The sequence below is a fragment of the Canis aureus genome, chromosome 6 (genome assembly GCF_053574225.1).
Source record: "Canis aureus isolate CA01 chromosome 6, VMU_Caureus_v.1.0, whole genome shotgun sequence".
NCBI lineage: Eukaryota > Metazoa > Chordata > Mammalia > Carnivora > Canidae > Canis > Canis aureus.
The window spans coordinates 22,867,109-22,885,182 of NC_135616.1; positions in this window are offsets into that span (position 1 = coordinate 22,867,109).

Sequence of the window (18,074 nt, forward strand, 5' to 3'; positions counted from 1 at the left end):
GACATTCTCTCCTAAGTCGTTCACCAATCCCTCATGCATACCTGAGTTTCTAGTGGGCTCATCTCATACATACCAAACTCAGAGGCACACAGGTGAGGAAGAGATGGAAGACTTTCCTGACCTAAAAAAAAAAAAAAAAAAAAAAAGACTTTCCTGACCTTCAAGTCATGCTTTCTGCATGTTGTCAGCTGTTACCTTTAGGGAAAACCCACAGAAACAGAGGACACATTTTTAAAGACCTTATTTATTTATTTGTTTGTTTATTTATTTGAGAGAGAGAGAGCGCAAGCGAGAGAGAAAAAAGAGACAGCAGGAGCAGGGGGGAGGGGGAGAGGGAGAGGGAAAAGCATTGATTGATGTAGGGCTCAATCCTAGGACCCTGGGATCATGACTTGAGCCAAAGGCACACATTTAACCAACTGAGTCACCCAGGTGCTCATGAGGACACATTTTATGTAGCTATGTATTTATTCGCTGCAATTACCAAATGCTATATGAAAAAAAAAAAAACAATGCTCTAGAAGCTCTAAAATATTTCCCTTTATTATCCTGTGAAACTTAGAAAAATAATGGAGCAAAGTTACTTATAAAAGGTTACAATGATAATCATTATGTGGTGAGGAGGAGAGAGGTACAAACTTCATGTACAGGAGAGACAAGCAGAAAGAAAGAAAAAAGAAAAAGAAAGAAAAGAAGAAAGAAAAGAAAAGAAAAGAAAAGAAAAGAAAAGAAAAGAAAAGAAAAGAAAAGAAAAGAAAAGAAAAGAAAAGAAATAAGAATAGTTTGGCCCAGGAACAAAGCCTTGGTTCTGGGAGAGTGAAACATGCACAACTGAGAACAGTATGGTGTGTGTCACTCAGAATTTGTCCTGGTTGCCTGTGCCTGAGATTTAGGAAGACAGTGATACAAAAATCTTCACCTTTGAAAGATACAATGTATAGTTAGTTTGATACCCCTCCAAAGTAAAAGAGAATGACATTCTCTTTTCTTCTCCCTAGATAGCCATTTTGTGGGATCCAACTCTTTCCAGTGGGAGAGTGGGGGTTTTCTGTGGAAGGGCAGTGGCACACATGGCATCATCCAAACTGTTTATGGACACTTTGATGAAATCCTCCAAGAAATCTCAGAAACACTTGGAAGGGTGGTCTTTTTTGTGACCTAGGGGATTGAATTATGCAGTAGATTAATCACCATTAAAAAAAAAAAACAACTATTTATCCACCCTCTATTCCCCTAGACTGTCCTTCATTGCTTCTCTATAATTTGTTTACCAATTTGGGTGCATAACTATAACCTCTGGCTCATTTCTTGGGTGGTTCACTACTTCCTTAGAAAAGCTTCTAAGTAGATCACACTGAGAACTACACCCATTACTCTTTGTGCATGTTCAATTCATTATGAACTCAACAATTAGACAAAAGCTCCTCATTGGCTGCAGAAACCAAACTTTGGACTTCACTAATGCAGCAACAGCTTTTTATTCTCACACACTGCATCCCTACAAACTTCGATTTCCCACTGTTGGATTTAGCTCTTAATTGGCCTAAGAGCACTAAGCCGCCACCTTGAGTCATAAGAAGTCAAGCATGTCGAGATTCTCACTGGACTGACTCCATCCTTACCTTACCCCTTCCCCTCAACTTCTTTCACCACCTTACCCCTCGCCCCATCTATTCCTCTATCTTTCTCCCGCCCAGTTTCCAACCATGTTGTTCTCAGAACAGCATCTCATGCCATGCAGCTGCGAGCATATTTAAACATTTTCTCTCTCTTCTCCCAACCTGCATTCTGTCCTTTCTAGGACCAACATGTCTCATCTCAGCGGAGCTCTCCACCCCTCTCAGCCCAACCCAGAGTCTGAGCACAGGTTGCTGCATGATCTGGGGCTTCTCCACCTCCACCCTGTTTTACCTCTCCACCCACCACCCCTGTTCCCCCCTCCCAGTCTACACCTGGAGGCAATAGCCAGCTCTCCCAAACTACTTAGACCTTTATCTTCACTCTGCATCCAGAGAGCCAGTTTTACTGCTTATTGTTCACTGGAGGGGAAACAAAACAAAACAAAACTGAGGCAGCACTCATATAGCTTTTCGGAGGCAGTGACAGAGGAATTCAGATGCTCCAGAAGAGTGACTTTCAATTTCCCCCCTTTTTAAACCATAACCCATCATGAGAAATGCATTTTACACTCTGATCCAGTGCATACACATATCAACTGAAGAAAAAGCATTCAATTCATACAACACACTAGAGGAAAGAACAGGATGTACCCAACTGTGTAACACAGAGAATTAACTCAAGTGAACAAGTACATATTCACAAAAACTGTAAACTTTATGGCATGCATCAACTTTATTATGCACATTTCTATGTTGTAGTGATACTGTTATACTGACACTGATGCAGCACGTGCTCTGTACTTAGCACATATATTAAATCACTTAATTCCCCTAACACTGTAAGTAGGTCCTGTATCCTTATTTTATCAATAGTGAAACTGAGGCCTGGAGAGGTAAACTAACTTTCCCAAGGTCACATGGATAGGAAATGACTGGACCGGAATTTAAATCCAGGCTGCCACACTCTGGGACAACTACTCTCCCCTGCTACATTTAGACATGTAACTTACATCACCCCATAGGGTTCACAAATTAAAGTATATTGTGACTTAAGGGTCTTTATAGGTTATCATCATCAATGTGATTCTGCTTCCATTCACTTACTTTATAATCTTACTCCCTGTAAAATGAAATTGACAGACACATTTTTTTTCAAGTTTTGAAGATGGCTATTTTAATGCAATAAATTAATGTCAAGAATTAATATAATATGTCTAGTTAAATATAAAACACTTTTAATAAGTTACATTTCTAGATTTAAGGACAGTCTGATATCATGAGCAGAATACAAAACATTCTCAGTAGTAATTTACTCATACATCTTTTCATTTTTCTTTTAAACAAAAAGGGGAAGATGTATACATTAATGCTATTATTAAGAATTAAATAAAAACTAGAAAATCTGCTCCTACAAGACCATAACCATGTGCTAGTGACCAAGCAATCTTAAAATCACAAACACTGGAAAACTTAACACAAACTTATTTCTTTTACTTAAAAGAAAAAAATACCAAAATTTGGGACCTATATTTTAATTATTGATCCTATTTTTCAATTATTGGCTTAAGTTTCCATTCTTTTTATAATTGTGAAGACTATACAACTCATTTTGGTCCATTTAATTCTAGAAATGCTTGAATAATGTATATATCTACTATCCCGATTGTCATGTTAGTGTAGAGTAATTTCAATCTTATATATGAATGCTTTTTTTTTGTCAATTAAAATGGCTGTGTTTATGAAATCTCACATTGAGAAGCTAAGCCAATGTGGAAGAAAGCTCTACAGGAGGCAGAAGACCTGAGCTAACCTTAGACAAGTCTTTTTTTTTGCCAGATTTGATTATTCTAAAACATATTGAGTACATACTCTATGGTAAATTCTGGGATATAAAAAGTAGTAATCTGCAATCATATTGCATAGAAAGGTTTACTACACAAAAGTCATCTGGGAATGAACTGACAAAAACTAATTCTGCAGCTTTATTTAATGCAATTCTAAAGTTTTCTTTCTTTTAAGTTTATAACAAAATGTATTTATTACAAAATATTTATTTCCCAGAATCACAAACTAGTAGAAGTAGGAGCATTATCTACCTACCAGAACATTTCTACTTTGTGGAGAAAAGCTTTGAGACCCAAAGATATGGCAACTTAAGCTCAATGTAAAATTTATTTCAAAAGGTTTGGTAGGAAGGCTTTAAAAACATTAACTGCAACTTTCCTTGAACATTGCCAAGAAAAACCCATTTTTCATGTTACAAATTTTAAAATGGCACTTAAGAAAATCAGTTGATCTTCTAAATGTTTCCATGTCTTTGAAGTATTCAAAGTGCTTTGTCTTCAAACTAAGTTCTGTGTTAGACAGTACAGAGAAATAACAGGGCCACTGTAAAGTTACACTAATGGGTCACGCCTACTTTCTCTCTCTCTCTCTCTCTCTCCTCACACACACACACACACACACACACACAAAACAAGTTTAACCAGTTCTTGCTGAGAACATACATTTACTAGACCTGTTAATTTAGGAAAATAATAGTAATATTGTTATAAAGCAACTGTAGTAGGTGGTAAGATAATGAAATAGCAATGGACATGGGACAATGGTCAAATCTCTCCTGAATTTCACAAGTTATATTCCAACACAACATGTCCATGAGTGTGAGGTAGCATTTATGGTTTTGTTTCTATCTGGGAGGTATCTCTAAAAGAACAGATATGCCATTAGGCAGTAAAAGTCCATTGAGCTTCTAGGAGTGACTCGAATTTCAAATCCTTCTGAAATTAAGGGTTTACCATTTAAATCAAATATTCACGTCATCTTAGAGAATGTGGCAACCATATATCACTACTGATCCCACTACTGCTTTCAGGTGGGGATCTGGGAAACTGCGGCATATATCAACCTCACAATTTATCAACTGTCAGAGTTCAGAAAGGTCATTACCTGGCTAGACTCTGCAAATTCCATCTTGATGTGTTAATGGCCCCTAGTAAGCGATAGTCCCTTAATTAAGTCTATGTGAAGTTACTTTGAGAAGATGGATAAACCGTCACAATCTACTCATCTGTTCGTTGCTGGCAAATATTGGCTGGTTCAAGACATAACCCCAGACCACAGAAGCATCCACTTATCTTTTAGCAAGTTTTGATAATCTTTAGTTTTAAGTGCTAAAATTTCCTGAAATTCAAGGACAATAAACTATATACAAGATTCTTAAATACAAAAATGTTTCAAAAGATGGTGAATGATGCATTTTATAATGTTTGCAAAATGAATGTTTCATTTAAAATACACTAAATTTAGGAGTGAGGGAGGTTTTCAAGTACTTTCATTAACTTTGACATTCTCTGGTCTTCTACCTCTGCATATAGGGCAGATAACCACACTAGCAGAATTTCTGATTTTATATTTGTTTTTATTTTTCAGTATTTGCTCTGTTACTAATCCTGAATATAAAACAATACTATTAGGTATTATTTCAATACATTTATCAATTTTTGAACTTTGGGAAGTTTAAAAGTATTTAACAATTTCACATCAACCATCTGAAGTAAAAGGGTAATTTAAGCATCAAGTCGAAGAGTCAATTAAAGGAAAGATCTTTCCAATTTTTGTAGTAAAAACATTTTTGCTACACCCATTTTTTTTCCTGCATTCATACTTGAAGACCATATTATCTGTTGGAGCCAATAACATTTTATTTGAAGCATTAACAACTTTATGTAAAAGTTAATGAGAAAGTAGTTTAATTGCACAGAAATATATTATCCATGTATTTTATTAAATGATTGCTCTCACAAATATTTATCAGGTTGTAGTGCAATATTCTGTGGAATACACAGCATCTAGTTGTAGGTACTCAACATATACTAGTGGAATAAATGAAAAAATAATTTTAAATCTCAAAACTCTTGGAAAATTCCTTGTGGTTAAAAAAAACCTAATATTAATGAATTACTCATTATGTGTTTCAAGATAAATATGTCAGGCTCATTCATGTTAATAGTTTAAATGGTCAGTGGTTCTCAGGTGATTTCTATTTTTAAAGCATTGGCTGTTCCTTTTAAATATTTAGGTGGCTTGTATTTATATAAAAACTTTTTATTAGATTATACTACTAGCTTATACTATTAATATCTGTCAAGAAAATACTCAAAAAAAAAGAAAATACTCAATGATTAAAGTAACAATTTAATTTATATTTTATTACTTTTATTTTACAAATAGAATCATTTTTATAAATATCTGATAATTTGAATAAATATTTAGAAATATTACTAATTATTTAGTAAATAGATAATATATAAATTTGGATCTACCAATTAGTTTACAGACTATGATGGATAATATAAGATATCAGAGGCTCCTTGCAATAATTTCAATTTGCCAAGTTCCTGGCTTACAGGTTGGGCTGCGCTGATCAGAGGAAAATAAATAATATAAATACAAATACAAAATAGTACTGTAATTTTCTCTACAAGGGCATCATGCTCTCTGAACTGTGACTTCCGTACAAATATCTTGGATCTCCAACCCCTAACATGGCACTTGACACATAATAAAAATTCAATCTGCATTTATTGCATGAACAAAGAAGTTACTGAATTTCACTCTCAGGTTTCTATAAATTCATTATCCATCACTCTCTCAAAGTACACCACTGACAGGATGTTTTTGTTTTAATAAATGATGGGTATTTTTAAACCAAATGAGGGTTTGCTAGGGTCTGAGTGTGGGTGGAGGAGGGGGCATTTTGAGGAGCAAGTGGGATCCCTGCTGCAGCATGAATCATACCATGGGCCATACTGTGGATCATACTATGCTGGTACTGTACATCCTGCCTCAGAACAAAGCAGGTTTCTGGAAAATGTTTTCTTTAAAGAGTCATGAACTGCTAAAGGTGAAAATGCTTTTCACAAAGAACTAGGCTTGGAGGAACCCTGGCCCAAGCAGGGTTTTACATATAATGTCTTACTCAAAACCAAAGAGCCCTTATTTCTAGAATTAGTGAGAAAGGCTCCTAGACATTTTACACTGGGATATCTAGCTCCAGTTCCAAAAGTCTTCATGGCAAGCAAAAGGCAATGAGAGGACAATCTTTAGTATACTGTGAAGGGTCTGCAGAAAAGACATACACCCCAATACATACACATGAACCAACATGTGCACACACACACACACACACACACAGAGGGAATGAGGTCATCCTCTGGAAAGAAGATAGGCAACAAGAATAAATTGTTAGACAAACGTTTGGAGAGGAATACCTAGCATTTAAGACAGTTGTTTTGGATTCCATTACATACATAAAATGAACACGAAACTTTCCCATCAGAAGCCTCATTTTCAACTTGTGCTGAGGAGGAACAGCTTATTATGGGGCATCCTACAATGCTTTGCACATGAGTAACGTAAACTGACTGTTAAACAAATAGCAGGGAAGTAGCACTTGGCCTTCAAAAAATACTTCTGATGAGGGCTCATCTAAACAAGCAAGTGATGGCTGCAAAGGCACCTGCTAGGGTGTGTCTTGAGGAGGAAATGGTGGAGAAAAGAGAGAATGATAACCCTGCGGCATGACATCCTTGTAAGGCCCTTTGCAACCTACTCAACAGCAGGAAAAGGAAGTTCACCTGAATTTGCCCTTGGATTTAAATAAAACATGGTTGGTCACAGTAGAGCTATCTCCAAGAACAATCCTGTCAGATCCTACCTCTTTCACCTCTACAGGTTTAGGCTTATTGTGACTTTGGTACAAATTCCCTCTAGAACAATGGACTTCCCTTGCCCATATCTTTCTGCATCTCCAGATATCCTCCATATCCCATTAAGATTCATCTCTATGAAGATTTTTCTCACTCTTTTTTTTTAAGACGTATTTATCTTAGAGAGAGAGAGAGAGAGAGAGTAAGATCATGGAGGGGGAGGAGCAGAAGGAGAACAGAGAGTCTCAAGCAGACTCCACACTGAGCACAGGGCCCGATCCAGGGCTCGATCCCAACACCCTAAGATCCCGAAAACCAAGAGTTGGACGTTCAACCAACTGTAACACCCAGGAGCCCCAAGACTCCTCTCACTCTTTAAAGCAGATTAGTGTTTTCTCTCTAGAATTTTTTCTTTTTTTTAAACTTAAATTCAGTTAATTAACATATAGTGTATTATTACTTTCAGAGGTAGAGTTCAGTGATTCATTAGTCTCATATAATACCCAGTGCTCATTATACAAACTGTAATCACAGAAGTTGTGGTGCAAAATTTTAATTTATTTTTTTACCTGCATATAAAAAAAAACACTGTTAGTTAACAGCACACATATCTCACTTATATTCTTATCCTCAAATCCTAGCCCAATGTGAGCTCAATAATTCTTGTTAATGCTTCACTGCCCATGAGTGTAACTCTCCCTGAATTCCTGGAAGACTCCTCTGAGGGTGCCCAAGTTGTGACTGATCACCCTTCTTGCTGGTCAGGAGGTTACCACTATCTCTTTCTCCTCCATGTTCTCAAGGAATCTTGAAACAACATCCTTATCATCTTCTTCAGAATTCTTAGATAGTGAGGCTTGGGTTGAATGAGGCAGAAATTGTTCAGGGAGAGAGAAGAAGAGTTACTTAGGTATTTCTAATAAAATAAAGCCCATGAGACTATATGCTAGGATTTGCAAAACTGTTATCACAGGCTCAAATGACTCCCTGAAGCTCAAAGGGACTCAGATGAGACCATTCATAACGTGGCTCCTGCTGATCCCCTTGGTTTTGTCTCTCAGACTTCCCTCCTTATACTTCATTGCTATCAAACTACTTGAAGACCCACCAATACATCATGATTTCTCATACCCTATTTTAATTCCCACAAACCCTTGCCTATTAAACAGACTTCGTTATCTTCATTTTTCAAATGAGGAAACTGAAACTCATAGGCATTGACTAATCTAGCCAAGGTCACACAATGGAAGGTCAGAATTTGATCTAAGTTTGTCCTTTAAGTCAAGCAATTTCTCTTATTTAACAGAAGCATTCGGGTTGTTCTTCATTGTGGATAATGTCAGAAACTGGCACTAACAGTTTAAGTAATAGGATACTCCCTAGATCTTTGTGTCTCTGTAATTTGTGATTCACACATCAAGACAACCTAGGAATAACATCTTTCTTAGTAAGTTTCTATGTCTAAGGTTCTCAAACTTTAAGAGACATCCAATCTACTTTGGGTACTAACTAATATATAATTTTCTGGGCCACATAAAAAATATGGATTTAGTAAATGTAAGATAAGACTTAAGAATTAACTTTAAGATCCTTTTGAAAAACAATTTTTCCACCTATTTCTTTTTATTGTGCAGGGCACTTATTACCATGAAATTTAATACCTCTGAATGCAAGTAAATATGTTTGATTGCAAAAACTTACATTAAGAATCTAGTTACTCGATATTAGTCTGAGAGGAGTTGATGATATAATATTGACACAAGAATCCTGATAGAATTGGGTGTTTCTCTTATCTTTACTTCTTTATCAATATCTCTGAATATATGCAGAGTTTTCTGCTCCCTGACTCTAAATCCACAATTCCGTGACTCACGATATACAAGTCTGACTGCTTGGATGTGCATTTCCAGAGGTTAGTCATCAGCATTTCATAGTACTTACTAGATTATATCACAGAATTCTGATGATGTTTGCAGTTGCTCGAGCTGAAAAACCCTCCCAAGAACCAGAAACATGTTTTAAAAACCTGTTCCTAAGTTTCTTGCTGTAACTCTGGCATAATTGCCAAAAAATATGCATTGCTCATGGACTGTAACTGAAAACTTATTCTTGAAATGCCCAACAGTAGAACATTTTTTTTTAAATCACTGCTTGATTTTAAGTGATGAGGAAGTAGATACAACAAATACTGATTATTTTTCAAGAAGTTGCCACGAAGTCAAATTTACATAGAAGTAACTGTAAGACATCAAGTCTAAAAAATGCTGTAAAAATTAAGGTGGCAGGGCAGCCCGGGTGGCTCAGCGCTGGGTTTAGCGCCATCTTCTTCCCAGGGCGTGATCCTGGAGACCCGGAATCTAGTCCCACGTTGGGCTCCCTGCATGGAGCCTGCTTCTCCCTCTGCTTGTGTCTCTGCCTCTCTCTCTCTCTCTCTTTCTTCTTCTTCTTCTTCTTCTTCTTCTTCTTCTTCTTCTTCTTCTTTTCTTCTTTTCTTCTTCTCTCTCTCTCTCATGAATAAATAAAATCTTTAAAAAAATTAAGGTGGCAGAATTTCTAAAAAATGGGGCTTTAATTCAATTTAACTTAAAACATATATTAGGCATATATGGATTCTCAGGAATCTCTAGGAGAGCAGAGGGCAGGCATGACCCCTAATTTTAAAGAGCTTTTTCTCAGGAAGCATGTACGTAATATCTGGAGTACAATTCATACCATCCTAAGCATCAGTTTCTATGGTGACACCTAAGTTGCTATAGCCTCACTCTTTTGCTTCTAATACATATATCTTTGACCTTAATAAGATCCCTAGACTCCTATACCCTGCCTTTCTTCAGAACTAATCACTCAGGGGATCTGTTCCTCATTTCCCAGGACATACTCCATAGTCTATCTCTTTGGATAGTCTTGACAATATTCACCTTCATGTTATTCACAAATTCACCAGTAATCATCTGTTTCATCAAACCATCAAATTTGTCTACTTCTTACTATTTACCATCATCCTTTTAAATCTCTTAACAAAGTTTAAGACACACACTCTTTCTTTTTTTTTTTTCAAGATTTTATCTATTCATGAGAATACACAGTGAGGAGAAAGAGAGAAAAAGAGAGAGAGAGAGAGAGAGAGGCAGAGACACAGGCAGAGGGAGAAGCAGTCTCCATGTAGGGAGCCTGATGTGGGACTCGATCTCGGGTCTCCAGGATCATGCCCTGGACAGAAGGCAGCGCTTAACCCGCTGAGCCACCCGGCCGCCCTTGAAACTCCTTTCTGTTTTCATTCATTTATTAACTAAAAATATTTATTGATCACTATCATGTATTAGATTCCAGTAATATAAATTTTTTTTTAATTTATTTATGATAGTCATACAGAGAGAGAGAGAGAGAGGCAGAGACACAACAGGCAGAGGGAGAAGCAGGCTCCATGCACCGGGAGCCCGATGTGGGATTCGATCCCGGGTCTCCAGGATCGCGCCCTGGGCCAAAGGCAGGCGCCAAACCGCTGCGCCACCCAGGGATCCCCCAGTAATATAATTTTGATGAAAAAACAGCATGGTTCCTACTCTCATGAACCTAACAGTAGAGTGGTGAGGACAGAGAGTAACAATCACACAAACACATAAACTTGTAACTATGATAGCTGCAAAGGAGATATACAAGGTCCTCACTTTTGTTCCCCTTTACCCTAAAAGCCATTAAAAGCTTCTATAAGAGATTGATTTGTTTAGGTTTGCTCATGGAAATATCTTTTTTTCCAGCAATAGTGTAGTAGACATATTAGAGGCTAGCCAGAATGGGATACAGAGCTGTTAGGAAGTTACAACAGCCATCTCAGGTAAAAGGCACCATAATTTCTTGGCTAAGACGGTAGTAGAGTCAAGATGGAGAGAAAGGAAATAATTTGAGAGATACTTTAGATGTAAAATCAGTAAAACTTGGTGGTAAATTAGAAATGGAAGAATAAGAAGAAAAAGTTATTGATAATATCTCTTAGGCTTCTGTTTTGCACAACTAGATAGATGCTGGTCTTATTGCCTGGTCAAAGGGAAGGAACCCTGCAAACTGCTATAGCCACCGTGGAAAACACTTAGATCCCTCAAAAAAAAATTTAAAATAGAACTACTGTATGATGCAGTAATTGCACTACTGGTATTTCAACCCTGCCCCTCCAAAATAGAAAAATACTAATTCAAAAGGATATATGCACCCTTATGTTTATTCAGCATTATTTATAATAGCCAAATATGGAAGCAAACCCAAGTGTCCATCGATAGGTGAATGGATAAAGAGGTGGTATATATATATATGTATATATATGTGTGTATATATATATACATACACACAATGGAATGTTATTCAGCCATAAAAAGTCATGAAATCTTGCTATTTACAACAACATGGATGGATCTAGAGTATAAAGCTAAGTGAAATAAGACAGTCAGAGAAAGATAAATGCTAGATGATTTCACTCACATGTGAAATTTTGGAAATAAAACAAAAGAACAAAGGGGATAAAAAAGAGACAAACCAAAAGTCAAACTCTTAACTACAGAAAACAGAGGGTTACCAGAGGGGAAGTAGGTGGTGGGATCAGTGAAATAGGTGAAGGGGATTAAGACTACACTTAATGAGCTGAGTAATATATCAAATTGTTGAATCACTATATTGTACATCTGAAACTAATATAATAATTATGTTAATAATTGGAATGAAAATAAGTCAAAACAAAAGCAAAGTGAAAGGACCATTTCTAAGAAGGAGAACATGAGTTTTCAACACTTTGATCTATATTTGAAATTTCTAAGAGGAAATGTCAAGTAGGCATTTGGATAAATGGCCTGAATAAATCCACCTGCAGAGTGTTATTTCATGAAACCAATCTAGGGGACGAGGATACAAAACCAAGCTTCAAAACAATGCATCAAATGGACGGTTGAAGAATATGCCTGCAAACAGGAAAGTAAGAGCCAGAGAGTTGGGAAATCAATCAAGAGACTGTTTGTGCTGTATTTTTCTCTTATCTTCAGGACGGTTCTGGAAATTACTCACTTTGAAATTCTTCCTGTGATTTAGATTACATGGGATTGAACCGGTTTGGCCACATCTTTAAAGCACCTTTTTGTATCTCTTTTGCAAACTCTTCTTCTTCCCCTTTACCAAGCAAACATAAACATGTAAGTTTTCTCTTCAGATATTTTCATGTCTTTCTCCTCACGTTCTAAGTGATTCTACCACTTACACAGTTTCATTGTTATCTTGAAACTGACAACTTTCACTTATATATCTCTAATCCTTGTTTCTCCATCTGTTTTTAAATGGACATTTAAGATTACTTCTCCTATTTCTAAAAGGTCAATTACAAAGCTTCAAATACCTTCACCTTTTATTATAAAATTAAAGGCTGCTAACAATAAAATATGGAAATGGATTTCCAATTTCTTTTCCAATAAGCAGTTTTTTGTGAACAATCCCAGAAAATTTCCATGCAGGTATAAAAATGTGTATATACAACATATATTTTTGCATAGTGTTCTACATCTTGGTTTTTCAATTTACTGTAATTTAGATCTCTTTTCATATTAGAATATTTAGATTTGTCTCATTTTTTAAAACTTCCACTTATAAATGTACCCTAATTCACTAAACAAATCATGCTCTGAGATATTTGAATTGTTACCAATTTTTCACTATTACAATAATGCAATGAATGTCCTTGTATGTGTATGTTTTATCAGTGTATCTGGGGCTAAATTCTGAGAATAACAATTGCTGCATAAAAGTGTATGTATAACTTTTTGTCAGTTATTGTCAAATTACTTTCCCAAAACATTCTACCAACTTGCCCTTTCACTTTCAGTCAAAAAGATGATTTCCTATTTTTCTGCTTCCCTCTCAACAATGGACATTAGATAATATTTTAGAGAATATGTTTTGTTCATCCGATTGGTGAAAGATCTTTACTTCTTGGTGTTGTTTTCTCATGTATATGTTCAATTCTGACTAAAGTTAAGTATCTTTTTTTGTTCCTGCCTATTAACTATTTTATGTTCTTTTAAGTGAAAGGCCTTTTTTTATCCTCTGCCTATTTTTCTTTTGGATTGCCAACTTTTTCTTGTTCAAAAGCTCATTATTATTATATATTTTATATACTGGAAACTGGACTTTGTTACACATGTAAAAAAATCTTTTTTTCTAGCTTTCTCTTTTTTTCTTTGCTTATGTATATTTGCTGTGTACATGTTTTCATTTTTATGTTACTAAAATTTATCATCCTTCAACTCTAAGGGTTCTGGATATAAATAGACATTCCCTGTTTCAAAGTATTTAAATTTTCTTCTCTGAATGCCTTCCTTTCAATTTAAATCTTTTCACCATCTAAATTTCTTGTATAAGGAATAGGTTAGTTTCATTCTAATAGTTACTTGCCTCAACCTGCCTCAACACTGTCAAATCTCAGTGATTTGAAAAGAATAACTGTTTCAGACTAGAGATCTTTTCATAATCCATACACTAAATCTAGTTTTGGAATCATTAGTCTATTTCATTGACATTTTTATTCATTTTCTGATTCCAGATTATGTTAATCATTGTAGCATTATGGTTAATACCTTAGCCTGGTTTGAGTTCACTCATTACTGTGCTTTTCATATACTAGAGTTTTAATTTCTATTTTCAGTTATTTTTTATCCCACATGAATATGAAGCCATTTTGTCAAATTCTACAAAAAAAGAATTTTGAGGTCTCCTTATCATATGCTGTCTTTCTGTAAAAAAACAAAATATGTTTTTCTATTGATTCATGTCTTCCTCATGTTCCTTAGGAAACCCTTAAAATTTTTATCACGCAGGTTCTATATATTTGTGCTCTGCTTCACGATGAGAGATAGTTTATGTTTACAGTTACTATTATAAACTATTATATTTCTCTTACTATATTCCCTGATAATTAGATTATTTATATTTCTTTCATTATAATCCCTGATATTTATTTAGATTACTGAATTTTATTAATTAGGTGTTCAGCCAACTTAATAAATTTTCAAGTTGTTTGCAGTAATTTTTTAACTGATTTTCTTGGAATTCTCATATAGGAAAATTTATTATCTGTGAGTAACCATAATTTTAAGTCATTTCCAATATTTTTACTTGACTATTCATTCCAGAAAATATTAAGTTATAACAGTGGGATCTTTTTCCTCAATTTAATAAAAATGTGTTTGTCATTTTGTCACTGAGTAGCATGATAGATTTTTGTATGATACACAACTTGTATCAAGCTACAGCCTGTTCTATTTCTTCATATTCATTCTTTCATTTAAAAAGAGATGATGAGAGACGTCTAGGTGGCTCAGCGGTTGAGCATCTGCCTTTGGCTCAGGGCGTGATCCCGGAGTCCCGGGATGGAGTCCCACATCAGGCTTCATGTGTGGAGCCTGCTTCTCCCTCTGCCTATGTCTCTGCCTCTCTCTCTCTGACTTTCATAAATAAATAAAATCTTTTAAAAAATTAGAAATAAAACATTTAAAAAGATGAATTAAATAAAGCTTTGTAAAGCATCTGTGGAAGTTATTTTTTTAATTTGAGCTACTACAATGGTAAGACATTGATCTACCTAACATTCCTAGACTGACTTCAACGAGTCATAATGATTTTAATGTTCTCCCTAAATCCATATGTCAACACACTATTTCAAATTTTAGCAATTATATTAATTAATGAGATTGTTCCCTTTGGTTGTGTAATTGTTCCTTTTGTTTCTGTTGTCTTTGTCTAGTTTATTTTCAGAATCATATTTTTATAATCTGTCAATGAATAAACTTATAAATGAAAATCTCTTATTCCTATTTCCCTTGAACTTTTTGACTTGGAGCATGCTATGTTTTTTTTGTTTTGTTTTTTTGTTTTTTGTTTTTACTTCATGAAAAAACATATGCATGACAATTATTGAATATTCATGACAAATATTCTCTGTGACATTTATTATTATTTTTTAAAATATTGCTTCAATTAAACTATATTTTGCCAACAATTTATAATGCTATTCCTACTTTTGTTTTGTATACACTGGTGGTAAAAATATTTAGAAAAAATAGATATTAAAAACATGATATTTCCTAGAGCTAAAATGCCCCAAATCAAAAAAATTTAATTGTTTTATAGAAAGTTCTTTATTTCTGATTTTCACTGCCATTGAATGTTCGTTCTGTGATTTAGAACAAAGACTCAAACATGATATCTAGTTTTAATGTCTCCTTAGTCTCCTTTAATCTGGTACAAACTGCCATTTTATTTTCTATATCATAACTGATATTTTTGAAGGATGCAGGACATTTTATTATAGGACATTCCCAAATTGATATTTTTCTAATTGTTTTCTCATTTAATGATTCAGGTTAAACATTCTGGGCAGGAACACTATATGGTTGACAACATATAGTTTTATAGCATCATCCAAGGAGGTATACATTGTCAGTTTGTCCCAATGCTTAGTTTGATCAGTTGGTGGGATGATATATTTTGAGATCATGTAAACACCTGCTATTACAACAAATCTTCGTTCAATAGTATTAAGACCCTTTGATGATCTTTACCTGAACCAGTTATTATTTTGCGGAGTTCACTATAAAAATTATCTAACTCTATTTTTTTTCCTTATATTTATTAGCTGGCAATCTTTCCTAAAGAAGAGCTTACTCTTCATCCCATTGCCATTATGAGGAATGCTATGGGCTCATGTATTCTTTTTTAATCAGTGTGTCAGAGCTCATTTGCATCATTATTCTTTTTGATGACTTATGCATCAAAGACACAAATTATGCTTATATAGCAGAAGTCTTGGTTATTAGGAGATATACACTATCATGATATATGCAACTTCTAAATTATTCAATATATATGAATACACAAATTATACATGTATTTGTAACATGAAGAGAGAGCTAATGTGGAAAAACATTAGCAAATTGTAAATTTGAATGAAGGTTTGAATTTTATTAGCAGAAGAGGAACAAAACAATACAAACAGATAAAATGTAAAAAACTTCTTAGTTCTTACACCAAAACTTCAGATTTCTTTTTATTCCATTGCACCTAATGTGAGAAGGAAGGAAGCATTTCCCTTTAGTCCCCAGCACCTTATTCGTCCAGCCTCCATCCAATTGGCCAGCTGGTACTGTTTATTTTACTTTTGTCACACTTCTATCTCCTTTTTCCTTTCCCACTGAAACTACATTATTTCAAGGTCATCACTTAAACTATTATAGAGGCCTCCAAATTCATCTTTCTCCTTCTGGTGTCTCTTCTCTATCCATTCTAAAGGTTTCAGGACAAATTCCCAAAGCACATTGACTAGGTTCATACCTTGCTCAAAGCCCACAGTGGTTCTTTGTCTGTCATAGCATATCATCCAGATTCCTCAGCAGGGCACTTAAGGTCCTCTACATTCTGTTAACGCATCAACTCTGCTACCTCTCACAAATGGTAACATGTAGGTCCAGTTTGATTTTCCTTTCTATCCTGATAAATTCAAATTCATTTCTGCCTTCTTTCTCATCTACATCTCCATTTGTTGAGACTGTAGTCAACCTGAAAATTTCAAATTCTACCTCTTCCATGAAGAGTTCTCCAATTTCCTTAATATAGAAATTATTTCTCTCTTGTGGGGCTCATAAAACTCTATTAAGGCCTTCCTTACAGCACATACATCAATATAGCTTATCATAGAGACAAGCCTTATAATTCTTTTAGATCCAGTCAAGGTTACAGCCTTCTTAAAAACGGAAACTTTTATTACCTGTTTTTCTCTCTCCTGACAACTAGTACAGTCCCTATGAGGCCTCAAGAAACATTAGTGGAATTGAATTTTTAAAACTGTAGTCACCAATACTTTCTGAAAAAGACAAACTGCTCATAGACTATACCCACACCCCTAAATGGAAAATATCCTAGACAAATATCAATCAATATATTATTCTGAAACCTATTAGTATCATCATCATCAAAAGCAGGATCTTCAAAAATGAAAAGCAATGGCAGAAAATCTTAAGAAGGTGGAGAGTGACTGCATTGTGTTTTCACCAGAGACAATAAATAATCTGAAGACATAAATTTGCTGCTGACATTCCAATATAAAGACATTTTGATCTGGGAGGAAATATGAAGTTACTGTATTTTTTTTTAAAGTATGACATAAGGAGAGCAATGTTTCAGAAACATTATCCTGGAAAATGAATCCAAAATGGATTAAAAGGGCAAGTGCTGAGGTACATTTAGAAGTGTGGCATAGCAATGCTGGGTGAAGAGAGCCTGGAAGGATCTATAGCAGAAGGAATGAAGACAGGCAATATTGAGATAAAAGAAGATAAAAATTTGAAAGCATAGATGAGTTGATTTAGGTAAACTACAAAGAAAAGAAGAAGCAATTCAGCATTTTAGAAATCAATTTTATTATATCATATAGGTGTAGTCTTTAATAATATAAGATTTCTCCAACATCACCTCCAACAAAACAGAGCTAAGGGTTCCCAACATACTGCATGATTACTTCTATTTAGCATGTTGATGGAAAATCTGTTGTCTTTCCCATCCAGCTAGCCTGGAGCTACATGAAGGCAAGGACCATGGTAAGTTCATCTTTACTACCTCAGTGCCTAGTATAGTCAAGGCATATAGTAGGCAAAAAAATAAAAATAAAAAATGTTCTGGAACTGAACTGATGGCAATTTACTATAAGTAAAAGGAAGGA